At 36.6% G+C, this 12,283-nt stretch overlaps 6 non-coding genes across 6 annotated transcripts; all 6 read left to right on the top strand.

Annotated features, from left to right (window-relative positions):
- The first annotated feature begins 1,644 nt into the window (after positions 1-1,644).
- On the top strand, positions 1,645-1,718 carry TRNAN-GUU (transfer RNA asparagine (anticodon GUU)). Its single transcript has one exon. It is a non-coding gene; the product is annotated as a tRNA-Asn (tRNA).
- A 1,093-nt stretch (positions 1,719-2,811) lies between these two features.
- TRNAN-GUU (transfer RNA asparagine (anticodon GUU)) lies at positions 2,812-2,885 on the top strand. Its single transcript has one exon. It is a non-coding gene; the product is annotated as a tRNA-Asn (tRNA).
- A 2,254-nt stretch (positions 2,886-5,139) lies between these two features.
- TRNAN-GUU (transfer RNA asparagine (anticodon GUU)) lies at positions 5,140-5,213 on the top strand. Its single transcript has one exon. It is a non-coding gene; the product is annotated as a tRNA-Asn (tRNA).
- A 2,255-nt stretch (positions 5,214-7,468) lies between these two features.
- TRNAN-GUU (transfer RNA asparagine (anticodon GUU)) lies at positions 7,469-7,542 on the top strand. The gene has a single exon. It is a non-coding gene; the product is annotated as a tRNA-Asn (tRNA).
- A 3,420-nt stretch (positions 7,543-10,962) lies between these two features.
- Positions 10,963-11,036, top strand: TRNAN-GUU (transfer RNA asparagine (anticodon GUU)). The gene has a single exon. It is a non-coding gene; the product is annotated as a tRNA-Asn (tRNA).
- A 1,093-nt stretch (positions 11,037-12,129) lies between these two features.
- TRNAN-GUU (transfer RNA asparagine (anticodon GUU)) lies at positions 12,130-12,203 on the top strand. The gene has a single exon. It is a non-coding gene; the product is annotated as a tRNA-Asn (tRNA).
- Positions 12,204-12,283: the final 80 nt, after the last annotated feature.

The raw sequence follows: 12,283 nt of genomic DNA, 5'->3' as shown, positions 1-12,283 counted from the left end.
TCTTCTGGTGACAATGTAGATTGTTTTTGTCAATTACCATTTCAGTAATAGGGTAAAGAAAATTAAGTGGATTTCTGAAAGAAAACAATGCTGTCAATATACTATTAAAACAAATTAAAATGTTAAAAGTTATTGTACTTTAAGTAAAAATAAAAGAGTCAAAATATCAATTCCAGTTTTGGAAGAATTTAATTAACAAAAAAATAAGTGCACATAGCAGAGGATGGTTTCGATCCACCGACCTCTGGGTTATGGGCCCAGCACGCTTCCGCTGCGCCACTCTGCTGCTCATGTAAGTGCCAGAGATCCTGAAGTACAGTACTTACTCATCATGTGAAAGTACCAATGTGTTTCTTCGTTGGTCAATGGAAGAAAAATCTTGCAAAACTCTCCAGATTATGGCCTTTTTAACCTTTTTCTAGGAAACTTTCTAGATGAATGCTTTTTAGCCTTTGTTAGTACATGATTTTGCAAGTTGTATCTGTGGTGCAATCGGTTAGCGCATTCGGCTGTTAACCGAAAGGCTGGTGGTTCAATATCACTCGGGGACGTAATTGACCTTGTGATCAAATTTTGCTGATCTTTAAGTAGACAAGTCAAAATTTCAAACCACCTCTTATAGTGTAGGGTACCTGGCCTTCTCTGATGCAATCAGAGTCAGATTTGATTAAGTCATTTTATAAAAAACAGGAAGCACAATTTAGCATGGGGTTGCAGAGAAAAAAAATTATGCAGGCAGAGAAATCCAATTGAGTGATTAATCAGCTCTCCATTTTATGGCTTTATTTTTATGCTAACACATTTGCTCTCTGAAAAGTGTCCACAAAGCCAAGTCTCTGATTAACACCTTTGTAGGAATGTTTTTTCACCTATTACTGATTAAAACTTGCTTCATTGGAAAGGCAGCAAGATGCATCCTCATTACAATGTCCACTGAAATAATACAGGTTGACACCAGGAAACATAAACCTCACTGCATCCTTGCTGCTTTCTCAAGTGGGAATCTGTTTAATGTGAAAACCAGGTGATATCTAATCAGCACACAGGTAAGAAGTTAAGAAAATCTTTCTTTAAGGGTGAAGATGTTTCTCACAAAATCGTTGCCCCAATGCATCATTGAAATTCAAGATGGAAAGATGATTTTGAAATATCAATTGTACATTTTGCATTGCTCTTCTGGTGACAATGTAGCTTGTTTTTGTCAATTACCATTTCAGTAATAGGGTAAAGAAAATTAAGTGGATTTCTGAAAGAAAACAATGCTGTCAATATACTATTAAAACAAATTAAAATGTTAAAAGTTATTGTACTTTAAGTAAAAATAAAAGAGTCAAAATATCAATTCCAGTTTTGGAAGAATTTAATTAACAAAAAAATAAGTGCACATAACAGAGGATGGTTTCGATCCACCGACCTCTGGGTTATGGGCCCAGCACGCTTCCGCTGCGCCACTCTGCTGCTCATGTAAGTGTCAGAGATCCTGAAGTACTCACTCATCATGTGAAAGTACCAATGTGTTTCTTCGTTGGTCAATGGAAGAAAAATCTTGCAAAACTCTCCAGATTATTGCCTTTTTAACCTTTTTCTAGGAAACTTTCTAGATGAATGCTTTTTAGCCTTTGTCAATACATGCTTTTGCAAGCTGTCTCTGTGGCGCAATCGGTTAGCGCATTCGGCTGTTAACCGAAAGGTTGGTGGTTCAATCCCACCCGGGGACGTAATTGACCTTGTGATCAAATTTTGGTGATCTTTAAGTAGACAAGTCAAAATTTCAAACCACCTCTTATAGTGTAGGGTACCTGGCCTTCTCTGATGCAATCAGAGTCAGATTTGATTAAGTCATTTTATAAAAAAAAAAGAAGCACAATTTAGCATGGGGTTGCAGAGAAAAAAAATTATGCAGGCAGAGAAATCCAATTGAGTGATTAATCAGCTCTCCATTTTATGGCTTTTTTTTATGCTAACACATTTGCTCTCTGAAAAGTGTCCACAAAGCCAAGTCTCTGATTAACACCTTTGTAGGAATGGTTTTTCACCTATTACTGATTAAAACTTGCTTCATTGGAAAGGCAGCAAGATGCATCCTCATTACAATGTCCACTGAAATAATACAGGTTGACACCAGGAAACATAAACCTCACTGCATCCTTGCTGCTTTCTCAAGTGGGAATCTGTTTAATGTGAAAACCAGGTGATATCTAATCAGCACACAGGTAAGAAGTTAAGAAAATCTTTCTTTAAGGGTGAAGATGTTTCTCACAAAATCGTTGCCCCAATGCATCATTGAAATTCAAGATGGAAAGATGATTTTGAAATATCAATTGTACATTTTGCATTGCTCTTCTGGTGACAATGTAGCTTGTTTTTGTCAATTACCATTTCAGTAATAGGGTAAAGAAAATTAAGTGGATTTCTGAAAGAAAACAATGCTGTCAATATACTATTAAAACAAATTAAAATGTTAAAAGTTATTGTACTTTAAGTAAAAATAAAAGAGTCAAAATATCAATTCCAGTTTTGGAAGAATTTAATTAACAAAAAAATAAGTGCACATAGCAGAGGATGGTTTCGATCCACCGACCTCTGGGTTATGGGCCCAGCACGCTTCCGCTGCGCCACTCTGCTGCTCATGTAAGTGTCAGAGATCCTGAAGTACTCACTCATCATGTGAAAGTACCAATGTGTTTCTTCGTTGGTCAATGGAAGAAAAATCTTGCAAAACTCTCCAGATTATTGCCTTTTTAACCTTTTTCTAGGAAACTTTCTAGATGAATGCTTTTTAGCCTTTGTCAATACATGCTTTTGCAAGCTGTCTCTGTGGCGCAATCGGTTAGCGCATTCGGCTGTTAACCGAAAGGTTGGTGGTTCAATCCCACCCGGGGACGTAATTGACCTTGTGATCAAATTTTGGTGATCTTTAAGTAGACAAGTCAAAATTTCAAACCACCTCTTATAGTGTAGGGTACCTGGCCTTCTCTGATGCAGTCAGATTTGATTAAGTCATTTTATAAAAAACAGGAAGCACAATTTAGCATGGGGTTGCAGAGAAAAAAAATTATGCAGGCAGAGAAATCCAATTGAGTGATTAATCAGCTCTCCATTTTATGGCTTTATTTTTATGCTAACACATTTGCTCTCTGAAAAGTGTCCACAAAGCCAAGTCTCTGATTAACACCTTTGTAGGAATGGTTTTTCACCTATTACTGATTAAAACTTGCTTCATTGGAAAGGCAGCAAGATGCATCCTCATTACAATGTCCACTGAAATAATACAGGTTGACACCAGGAAACATAAACCTCACTGCATCCTTGCTGCTTTCTCAAGTGGGAATCTGTTTAATGTGAAAACCAGGTGATATCTAATCAGCACACAGGTAAGAAGTTAAGAATATCTTTCTTTAAGGGTGAAGATGTTTCTCACAAAATCGTTGCCCCAATGCATCATTGAAATTCAAGATGGAAAGATGATTTTGAAATATCAATTGTACATTTTGCATTGCTCTTCTGGTGACAATGTAGCTTGTTTTTGTCAATTACCATTTCAGTAATAGGGTAAAGAAAATTAAGTGGATTTCTGAAAGAAAACAATGCTGTCAATATACTATTAAAACAAATTAAAATGTTAAAAGTTATTGTACTTTAAGTAAAAATAAAAGAGTCAAAATATCAATTCCAGTTTTGGAAGAATTTAATTAACAAAAAAATAAGTGCACATAGCAGAGGATGGTTTCGATCCACCGACCTCTGGGTAATGGGCCCAGCACGCTTCCGCTGCGCCACTCTGCTGCTCATGTAAGTGTCAGAGATCCTGAAGAACTCACTCATCATGTGAAAGTACCAATGTGTTTCTTCGTTGGTCAATGGAAGAAAAATCTTGCAAAACTCTCCAGATTATTGCCTTTTTAACCTTTTTCTAGGAAACTTTCTAGATGAATGCTTTTTAGCCTTTGTCAGTACATGCTTTTGCAAGCTGTCTCTGTGGCGAAATCAGTTAGCGCATTTGGCTGTTAACCGAAAGGTTGGTGGTTCAATCCCACCCGGGGACGTAATTGACCTTGTGATCAAATTTTGGTGATCTTTAAGTAGACAAGTCAAAATTTCAAACCACCTCTTATAGTGTAGGGTACCTGGCCTTCTCTGATGCAATCAGAGTCAGATTTGATTAAGTCATTTTATAAAAAACAGGAAGCACAATTTAGCATGGGGTTGCAGAGAAAAAAAATTATGCAGGCAGAGAAATCCAATTGAGTGATTAATCAGCTCTCCATTTTATGGCTTTATTTTTATGCTAACACATTTGCTCTCTGAAAAGTGTCCACAAAGCCATGTCTCTGATTAACACCTTTGTAGGAATGTTTTTTCACCTATTACTGATTAAAACTTGCTTCATTGGAAAGGCAGCAAGATGCATCCTCATTACAATGTCCACTGAAATAATACAGGTTGACACCAGGAAACATAAACCTCACTGCATCCTTGCTGCTTTCTCAAGTGGGAATCTGTTTAATGTGAAAACCAGGTGATATCTAATCAGCACACAGGTAAGAAGTTAAGAAAATCTTTCTTTAAGGGTGAAGATGTTTCTCACAAAATCGTTGCCCCAATGCATCATTGAAATTCAAGATGGAAAGATGATTTTGAAATATCAATTGTACATTTTGCATTGCTCTTCTGGTGACAATGTAGCTTGTTTTTGTCAATTACCATTTCAGTAATAGGGTAAAAAAAATTAAGTGGATTTCTGAAAGAAAACAATGCTGTCAATATGCTATTAAAACAAATTAAAATGTTAAAAGTTATTGTACTTTAAGTAAAAATAAAAGAGTCAAAATATCAATTCCAGTTTTGGAAGAATTTAATTAACAAAAAAATAAGTGCACATAGCAGAGGATGGTTTCGATCCACCGACCTCTGGGGTATGGGCCCAGCACGCTTCCGCTGCGCCACTCTGCTGCTCATGTAAGTGTCAGAGATCCTGAAGTACTCACTCATCATGTGAAAGTACCAATGTGTTTCTTCGTTGGTCAATGGAAGAAAAATCTTGCAAAACTCTCCAGATTATTGCCTTTTTAACCTTTTTCTAGGAAACTTTCTAGATGAATGCTTTTTAGCCTTTGTCAGTACATGCTTTTGCAAGCTGTCTCTGTGGCGCAATCGGTTAGCGCATTCGGCTGTTAACCAAAAGGTTGGTGGTTCAATCCCACCCGGGGACGTAATTGACCTTGTGATCAAATTTTGGTGATCTTTAAGTAGACAAGTCAAAATTTCAAACCACCTCTTATAGTGTAGGGTACCTGGCCTTCTCTGATGCAGTCAGATTTGATTAAGTCATTTTATAAAAAACAGGAAGCACAATTTAGCATGGGGTTGCAGAGAAAAAAAATTATGCAGGCAGAGAAATCCAATTGAGTGATTAATCAGCTCTCCATTTTATGGCTTTATTTTTATGCTAACACATTTGCTCTCTGAAAAGTGTCCACAAAGCCAAGTCTCTGATTAACACCTTTGTAGGAATGGTTTTTCACCTATTACTGATTAAAACTTGCTTCATTGGAAAGGCAGCAAGATGCATCCTCATTACAATGTCCACTGAAATAATACAGGTTGACACCAGGAAACATAAACCTCACTGCATCCTTGCTGCTTTCTCAAGTGGGAATCTGTTTAATGTGAAAACCAGGTGATATCTAATCAGCACACAGGTAAGAAGTTAAGAATATCTTTCTTTAAGGGTGAAGATGTTTCTCACAAAATCGTTGCCCCAATGCATCATTGAAATTCAAGATGGAAAGATGATTTTGAAATATCAATTGTACATTTTGCATTGCTCTTCTGGTGACAATGTAGATTGTTTTTGTCAATTACCATTTCAGTAATAGGGTAAAGAAAATTAAGTGGATTTCTGAAAGAAAACAATGCTGTCAATATACTATTAAAACAAATTAAAATGTTAAAAGTTATTGTACTTTAAGTAAAAATAAAAGAGTCAAAATATCAATTCCAGTTTTGGAAGAATTTAATTAACAAAAAAATAAGTGCACATAGCAGAGGATGGTTTCGATCCACCGACCTCTGGGTTATGGGCCCAGCACGCTTCCGCTGCGCCACTCTGCTGCTCATGTAAGTGCCAGAGATCCTGAAGTACTTACTCATCATGTGAAAGTACCAATGTGTTTCTTCGTTGGTCAATGGAAGAAAAATCTTGCAAAACTCTCCAGATTATGGCCTTTTTAACCTTTTTCTAGGAAACTTTCTAGATGAATGCTTTTTAGCCTTTGTTAGTACATGATTTTGCAAGTTGTATCTGTGGTGCAATCGGTTAGCGCATTCGGCTGTTAACCGAAAGGCTGGTGGTTCAATATCACTCGGGGACGTAATTGACCTTGTGATCAAATTTTGCTGATCTTTAAGTAGACAAGTCAAAATTTCAAACCACCTCTTATAGTGTAGGGTACCTGGCCTTCTCTGATGCAATCAGAGTCAGATTTGATTAAGTCATTTTATAAAAAACAGGAAGCACAATTTAGCATGGGGTTGCAGAGAAAAAAAAATTATGCAGGCAGAGAAATCCAATTGAGTGATTAATCAGCTCTCCATTTTATGGCTTTATTTTTATGCTAACACATTTGCTCTCTGAAAAGTGTCCACAAAGCCAAGTCTCTGATTAACACCTTTGTAGGAATGTTTTTTCACCTATTACTGATTAAAACTTGCTTCATTGGAAAGGCAGCAAGATGCATCCTCATTACAATGTCCACTGAAATAATACAGGTTGACACCAGGAAACATAAACCTCACTGCATCCTTGCTGCTTTCTCAAGTGGGAATCTGTTTAATGTGAAAACCAGGTGATATCTAATCAGCACACAGGTAAGAAGTTAAGAAAATCTTTCTTTAAGGGTGAAGATGTTTCTCACAAAATCGTTGCCCCAATGCATCATTGAAATTCAAGATGGAAAGATGATTTTGAAATATCAATTGTACATTTTGCATTGCTCTTCTGGTGACAATGTAGCTTGTTTTTGTCAATTACCATTTCAGTAATAGGGTAAAGAAAATTAAGTGGATTTCTGAAAGAAAACAATGCTGTCAATATACTATTAAAACAAATTAAAATGTTAAAAGTTATTGTACTTTAAGTAAAAATAAAAGAGTCAAAATATCAATTCCAGTTTTGGAAGAATTTAATTAACAAAAAAATAAGTGCACATAACAGAGGATGGTTTCGATCCACCGACCTCTGGGTTATGGGCCCAGCACGCTTCCGCTGCGCCACTCTGCTGCTCATGTAAGTGTCAGAGATCCTGAAGTACTCACTCATCATGTGAAAGTACCAATGTGTTTCTTCGTTGGTCAATGGAAGAAAAATCTTGCAAAACTCTCCAGATTATTGACTTTTTAACCTTTTTCTAGGAAACTTTCTAGATGAATGCTTTTTAGCCTTTGTCAATACATGCTTTTGCAAGCTGTCTCTGTGGCGCAATCGGTTAGCGCATTCGGCTGTTAACCGAAAGGTTGGTGGTTCAATCCCACCCGGGGACGTAATTGACCTTGTGATCAAATTTTGGTGATCTTTAAGTAGACAAGTCAAAATTTCAAACCACCTCTTATAGTGTAGGGTACCTGGCCTTCTCTGATGCAATCAGAGTCAGATTTGATTAAGTCATTTTATAAAAAACAGGAAGCACAATTTAGCATGGGGTTGCAGAGAAAAAAAATTATGCAGGCAGAGAAATCCAATTGAGTGATTAATCAGCTCTCCATTTTATGGCTTTATTTTTATGCTAACACATTTGCTCTCTGAAAAGTGTCCACAAAGCCAAGTCTCTGATTAACACCTTTGTAGGAATGGTTTTTCACCTATTACTGATTAAAACTTGCTTCATTGGAAAGGCAGCAAGATGCATCCTCATTACAATGTCCACTGAAATAATACAGGTTGACACCAGGAAACATAAACCTCACTGCATCCTTGCTGCTTTCTCAAGTGGGAATCTGTTTAATGTGAAAACCAGGTGATATCTAATCAGCACACAGGTAAGAAGTTAAGAAAATCTTTCTTTAAGGGTGAAGATGTTTCTCACAAAATCGTTGCCCCAATGCATCATTGAAATTCAAGATGGAAAGATGATTTTGAAATATCAATTGTACATTTTGCATTGCTCTTCTGGTGACAATGTAGCTTGTTTTTGTCAATTACCATTTCAGTAATAGGGTAAAGAAAATTAAGTGGATTTCTGAAAGAAAACAATGCTGTCAATATACTATTTAAACAAATTAAAATGTTAAAAGTTATTGTACTTTAAGTAAAAATAAGAGTCAAAATATTAATTCCAGTTTTGGCAGAATTTAACAAAAAAATAAGTGCACATAGCAGAGGATGGTTTCGATCCACCGACCTCTGGGTTATGGGCCCAGCACACTTCTGCTACACCACTCTGCTGCTCATGTAAGTGTCAGAGATCCTGAAGTACTCACTCATCATGTGAAAGTACCAATGTGTTTCTTCGTTGGTCAATGGAAGAAAAATCTTGCAAAACTCTCCAGATTATTGCCTTTTTAACCTTTTTCTAGGAAACTTTCTAGATGAATGCTTTTTAGCCTTTGTCAGTACATGCTTTTGCAAGCTGTCTCTGTGGCAAAATCAGTTAGCGCATTTGGCTGTTAACCGAAAGGTTGGTGGTTCAATCCCACCCGGGGACGTAATTGACCTTGTGATCAAATTTTGGTGATCTTTAAGTAGACAAGTCAAAATTTCAAACCACCTCTTATAGTGTAGGGTACCTGGCCTTCTCTGATGCAATCAGAGTCAGATTTGATTAAGTCATTTTATAAAAAACAGGAAGCACAATTTAGCATGGGGTTGCAGAGAAAAAAAATTATGCAGGCAGAGAAATCCAATTGAGTGATTAATCAGCTCTCCATTTTATGGCTTTATTTTTATGCTAACACATTTGCTCTCTGAAAAGTGTCCACAAAGCCAAGTCTCTGATTAACACCTTTGTAGGAATGGTTTTTCACCTATTACTGATTAAAACTTGCTTCATTGGAAAGGCAGCAAGATGCATCCTCATTACAATGTCCACTGAAATAATACAGGTTGACACCAGGAAACATAAACCTCACTGCATCCTTGCTGCTTTCTCAAGTGGGAATCTGTTTAATGTGAAAACCAGGTGATATCTAATCAGCACACAGGTAAGAAGTTAAGAAAATCTTTCTTTAAGGGTGAAGATGTTTCTCACAAAATCGTTGCCCCAATGCATCATTGAAATTCAAGATGGAAAGATGATTTTGAAATATCAATTGTACATTTTGCATTGCTCTTCTGGTGACAATGTAGCTTGTTTTTGTCAATTACCATTTCAGTAATAGGGTAAAAAAAATTAAGTGGATTTCTGAAAGAAAACAATGCTGTCAATATACTATTAAAACAAATTAAAATGTTAAAAGTTATTGTACTTTAAGTAAAAATAAAAGAGTCAAAATATCAATTCCAGTTTTGGAAGAATTTAATTAACAAAAAAATAAGTGCACATAGCAGAGGATGGTTTCGATCCACCGACCTCTGGGTTATGGGCCCAGCACGCTTCCGCTGCGCCACTCTGCTGCTCATGTAAGTGCCAGAGATCCTGAAGTACTTACTCATCATGTGAAAGTACCAATGTGTTTCTTCGTTAGTCAATGGAAGAAAAATCTTGCAAAACTCTCCAGATTATTGCCTTTTTAACCTTTTTCTAGGAAACTTTCTAGATGAATGCTTTTTAGCCTTTGTTAGTACATGATTTTGCAAGTTGTATCTGTGGTGCAATCGGTTAGCGCATTCGGCTGTTAACTGAAAGGCTGGTGGTTCAATATCACTCGGGGACGTAATTGACCTTGTGATCAAATTTTGCTGATCTTTAAGTAGACAAGTCAAAATTTCAAACCACCTCTTATAGTGAAGGGTACCTGGCCTTCTCTGATGCAATCAGAGTCAGATTTGATTAAGTCATTTTATAAAAACAGGAAGAACAATTTAGCATGGGGTTGCAGAGAAAAAAAATTATGCAGGCAGAGAAATCCAATTGAGTGATTAATCAGCTCTCCATTTTATGGCTTTATTTTTATGCTAACACATTTGCTCTCTGAAAAGTGTCCACAAAGCCAAGTCTCTGATTAACACCTTTGTAGGAATGTTTTTTCACCTATTACTGATTAAAACTTGCTTCATTGGAAAGGCAGCAAGATGCATCCTCATTACAATGTCCACTGAAATAATACAGGTTGACACCAGGAAACATAAACCTCACTGCATCCTTGCTGCTTTCTCAAGTGGGAATCTGTTTAATGTGAAAACCAGGTGATATCTAATCAGCACACAGGTAAGAAGTTAAGAAAATCTTTCTTTAAGGGTGAAGATGTTTCTCACAAAATCGTTGCCCCAATGCATCATTGAAATTCAAGATGGAAAGATGATTTTGAAATATCAATTGTACATTTTGCATTGCTCTTCTGGTGACAATGTAGCTTGTTTTTGTCAATTACCATTTCAGTAATAGGGTAAAGAAAATTTAGTGGATTTCTGAAAGAAAACAATGCTGTCAATATACTATTAAAACAAATTAAAATGTTAAAAGTTATTGTACTTTAAGTAAAAATAAAAGAGTCAAAATATCAATTCCAGTTTTGGAAGAATTTAATTAACAAAAAAATAAGTGCACATAACAGAGGATGGTTTCGATCCACCGATCTCTGGGTTATGGGCCCAGCACGCTTCCGCTGCGCCACTCTGCTGCTCATGTAAGTGTCAGAGATCCTGAAGTACTCACTCATCATGTGAAAGTACCAATGTGTTTCTTCGTTGGTCAATGGAAGAAAAATCTTGCAAAACTCTCCAGATTATTGCCTTTTTAACCTTTTTCTAGGAAACTTTCTAGATGAATGCTTTTTAGCCTTTGTCAATACATGCTTTTGCAAGCTGTCTCTGTGGCGCAATCGGTTAGCGCATTCGGCTGTTAACCGAAAGGTTGGTGGTTCAATCCCACCCGGGGACGTAATTGACCTTGTGATCAAATTTTGGTGATCTTTAAGTAGACAAGTCAAAATTTCAAACCACCTCTTATAGTGTAGGGTACCTGGCCTTCTCTGATGCAATCAGAGTCAGATTTGATTAAGTCATTTTATAAAAAACAGGAAGCACAATTTAGCATGGGGTTGCAGAGAAAAAAAATTATGCAGGCAGAGAAATCCAATTGAGTGATTAATCAGCTCTCCATTTTATGGCTTTATTTTTATGCTAACACATTTGCTCTCTGAAAAGTGTCCACAAAGCCAAGTCTCTGATTAACACCTTTGTAGGAATGTTTTTTCACCTATTACTGATTAAAACTTGCTTCATTGGAAAGGCAGCAAGATGCATCCTCATTACAATGTCCACTGAAATAATACAGGTTGACACCAGGAAACATAAACCTCACTGCATCCTTGCTGCTTTCTCAAGTGGGAATCTGTTTAATGTGAAAACCAGGTGATATCTAATCAGCACACAGGTAAGAAGTTAAGAAAATCTTTCTTTAAGGGTGAAGATGTTTCTCACAAAATTGTTGCCCCAATGCATCATTGAAATTCAAGATGGAAAGATGATTTTGAAATATCAATTGTACATTTTGCATTGCTCTTCTGGTGACAATGTAGCTTGTTTTTGTCAATTACCATTTCAGTAATAGGGTAAAGAAAATTAAGTGGATTTCTGAAAGAAAACAATGCTGTCAATATACTATTAAAACAAATTAAAATGTTAAAAGTTATTGTACTTTAAGTAAAAATAAAAGAGTCAAAATATCAATTCCAGTTTTGGAAGAATTTAATTAACAAAAAAATAAGTGCACATAGCAGAGGATGGTTTCGATCCACCGACCTCTGGGTTATGGGCCCAGCACGCTTCCGCTGCGCCACTCTGCTGCTCATGTAAGTGTCAGAGATCCTGAAGTACTCACTCATCATGTGAAAGTACCAATGTGTTTCTTCGTTGGTCAATGGAAGAAAAATCTTGCAAAACTCTCCAGATTATTGACTTTTTAACCTTTTTCTAGGAAACTTTCTAGATGAATGCTTTTTAGCCTTTGTCAATACATGCTTTTGCAAGCTGTCTCTGTGGCGCAATCGGTTAGCGCATTCGGCTGTTAACCGAAAGGTTGGTGGTTCAATCCCACCCGGGGACGTATTTGACCTTGTGATCAAATTTTGGTGATCTTTAAGTAGACAAGTCAAAATTTCAAACCACCTCTTATAGTGTAGGGTA

This window comes from Pseudophryne corroboree, chromosome 4, assembly GCF_028390025.1.
Source record: "Pseudophryne corroboree isolate aPseCor3 chromosome 4, aPseCor3.hap2, whole genome shotgun sequence".
Classification (NCBI taxonomy): Eukaryota; Metazoa; Chordata; class Amphibia; order Anura; family Myobatrachidae; genus Pseudophryne; species Pseudophryne corroboree.
Note: the sequence above shows the minus strand (reverse complement) of the source record. Positions and strands in the feature narration are given on the sequence as shown.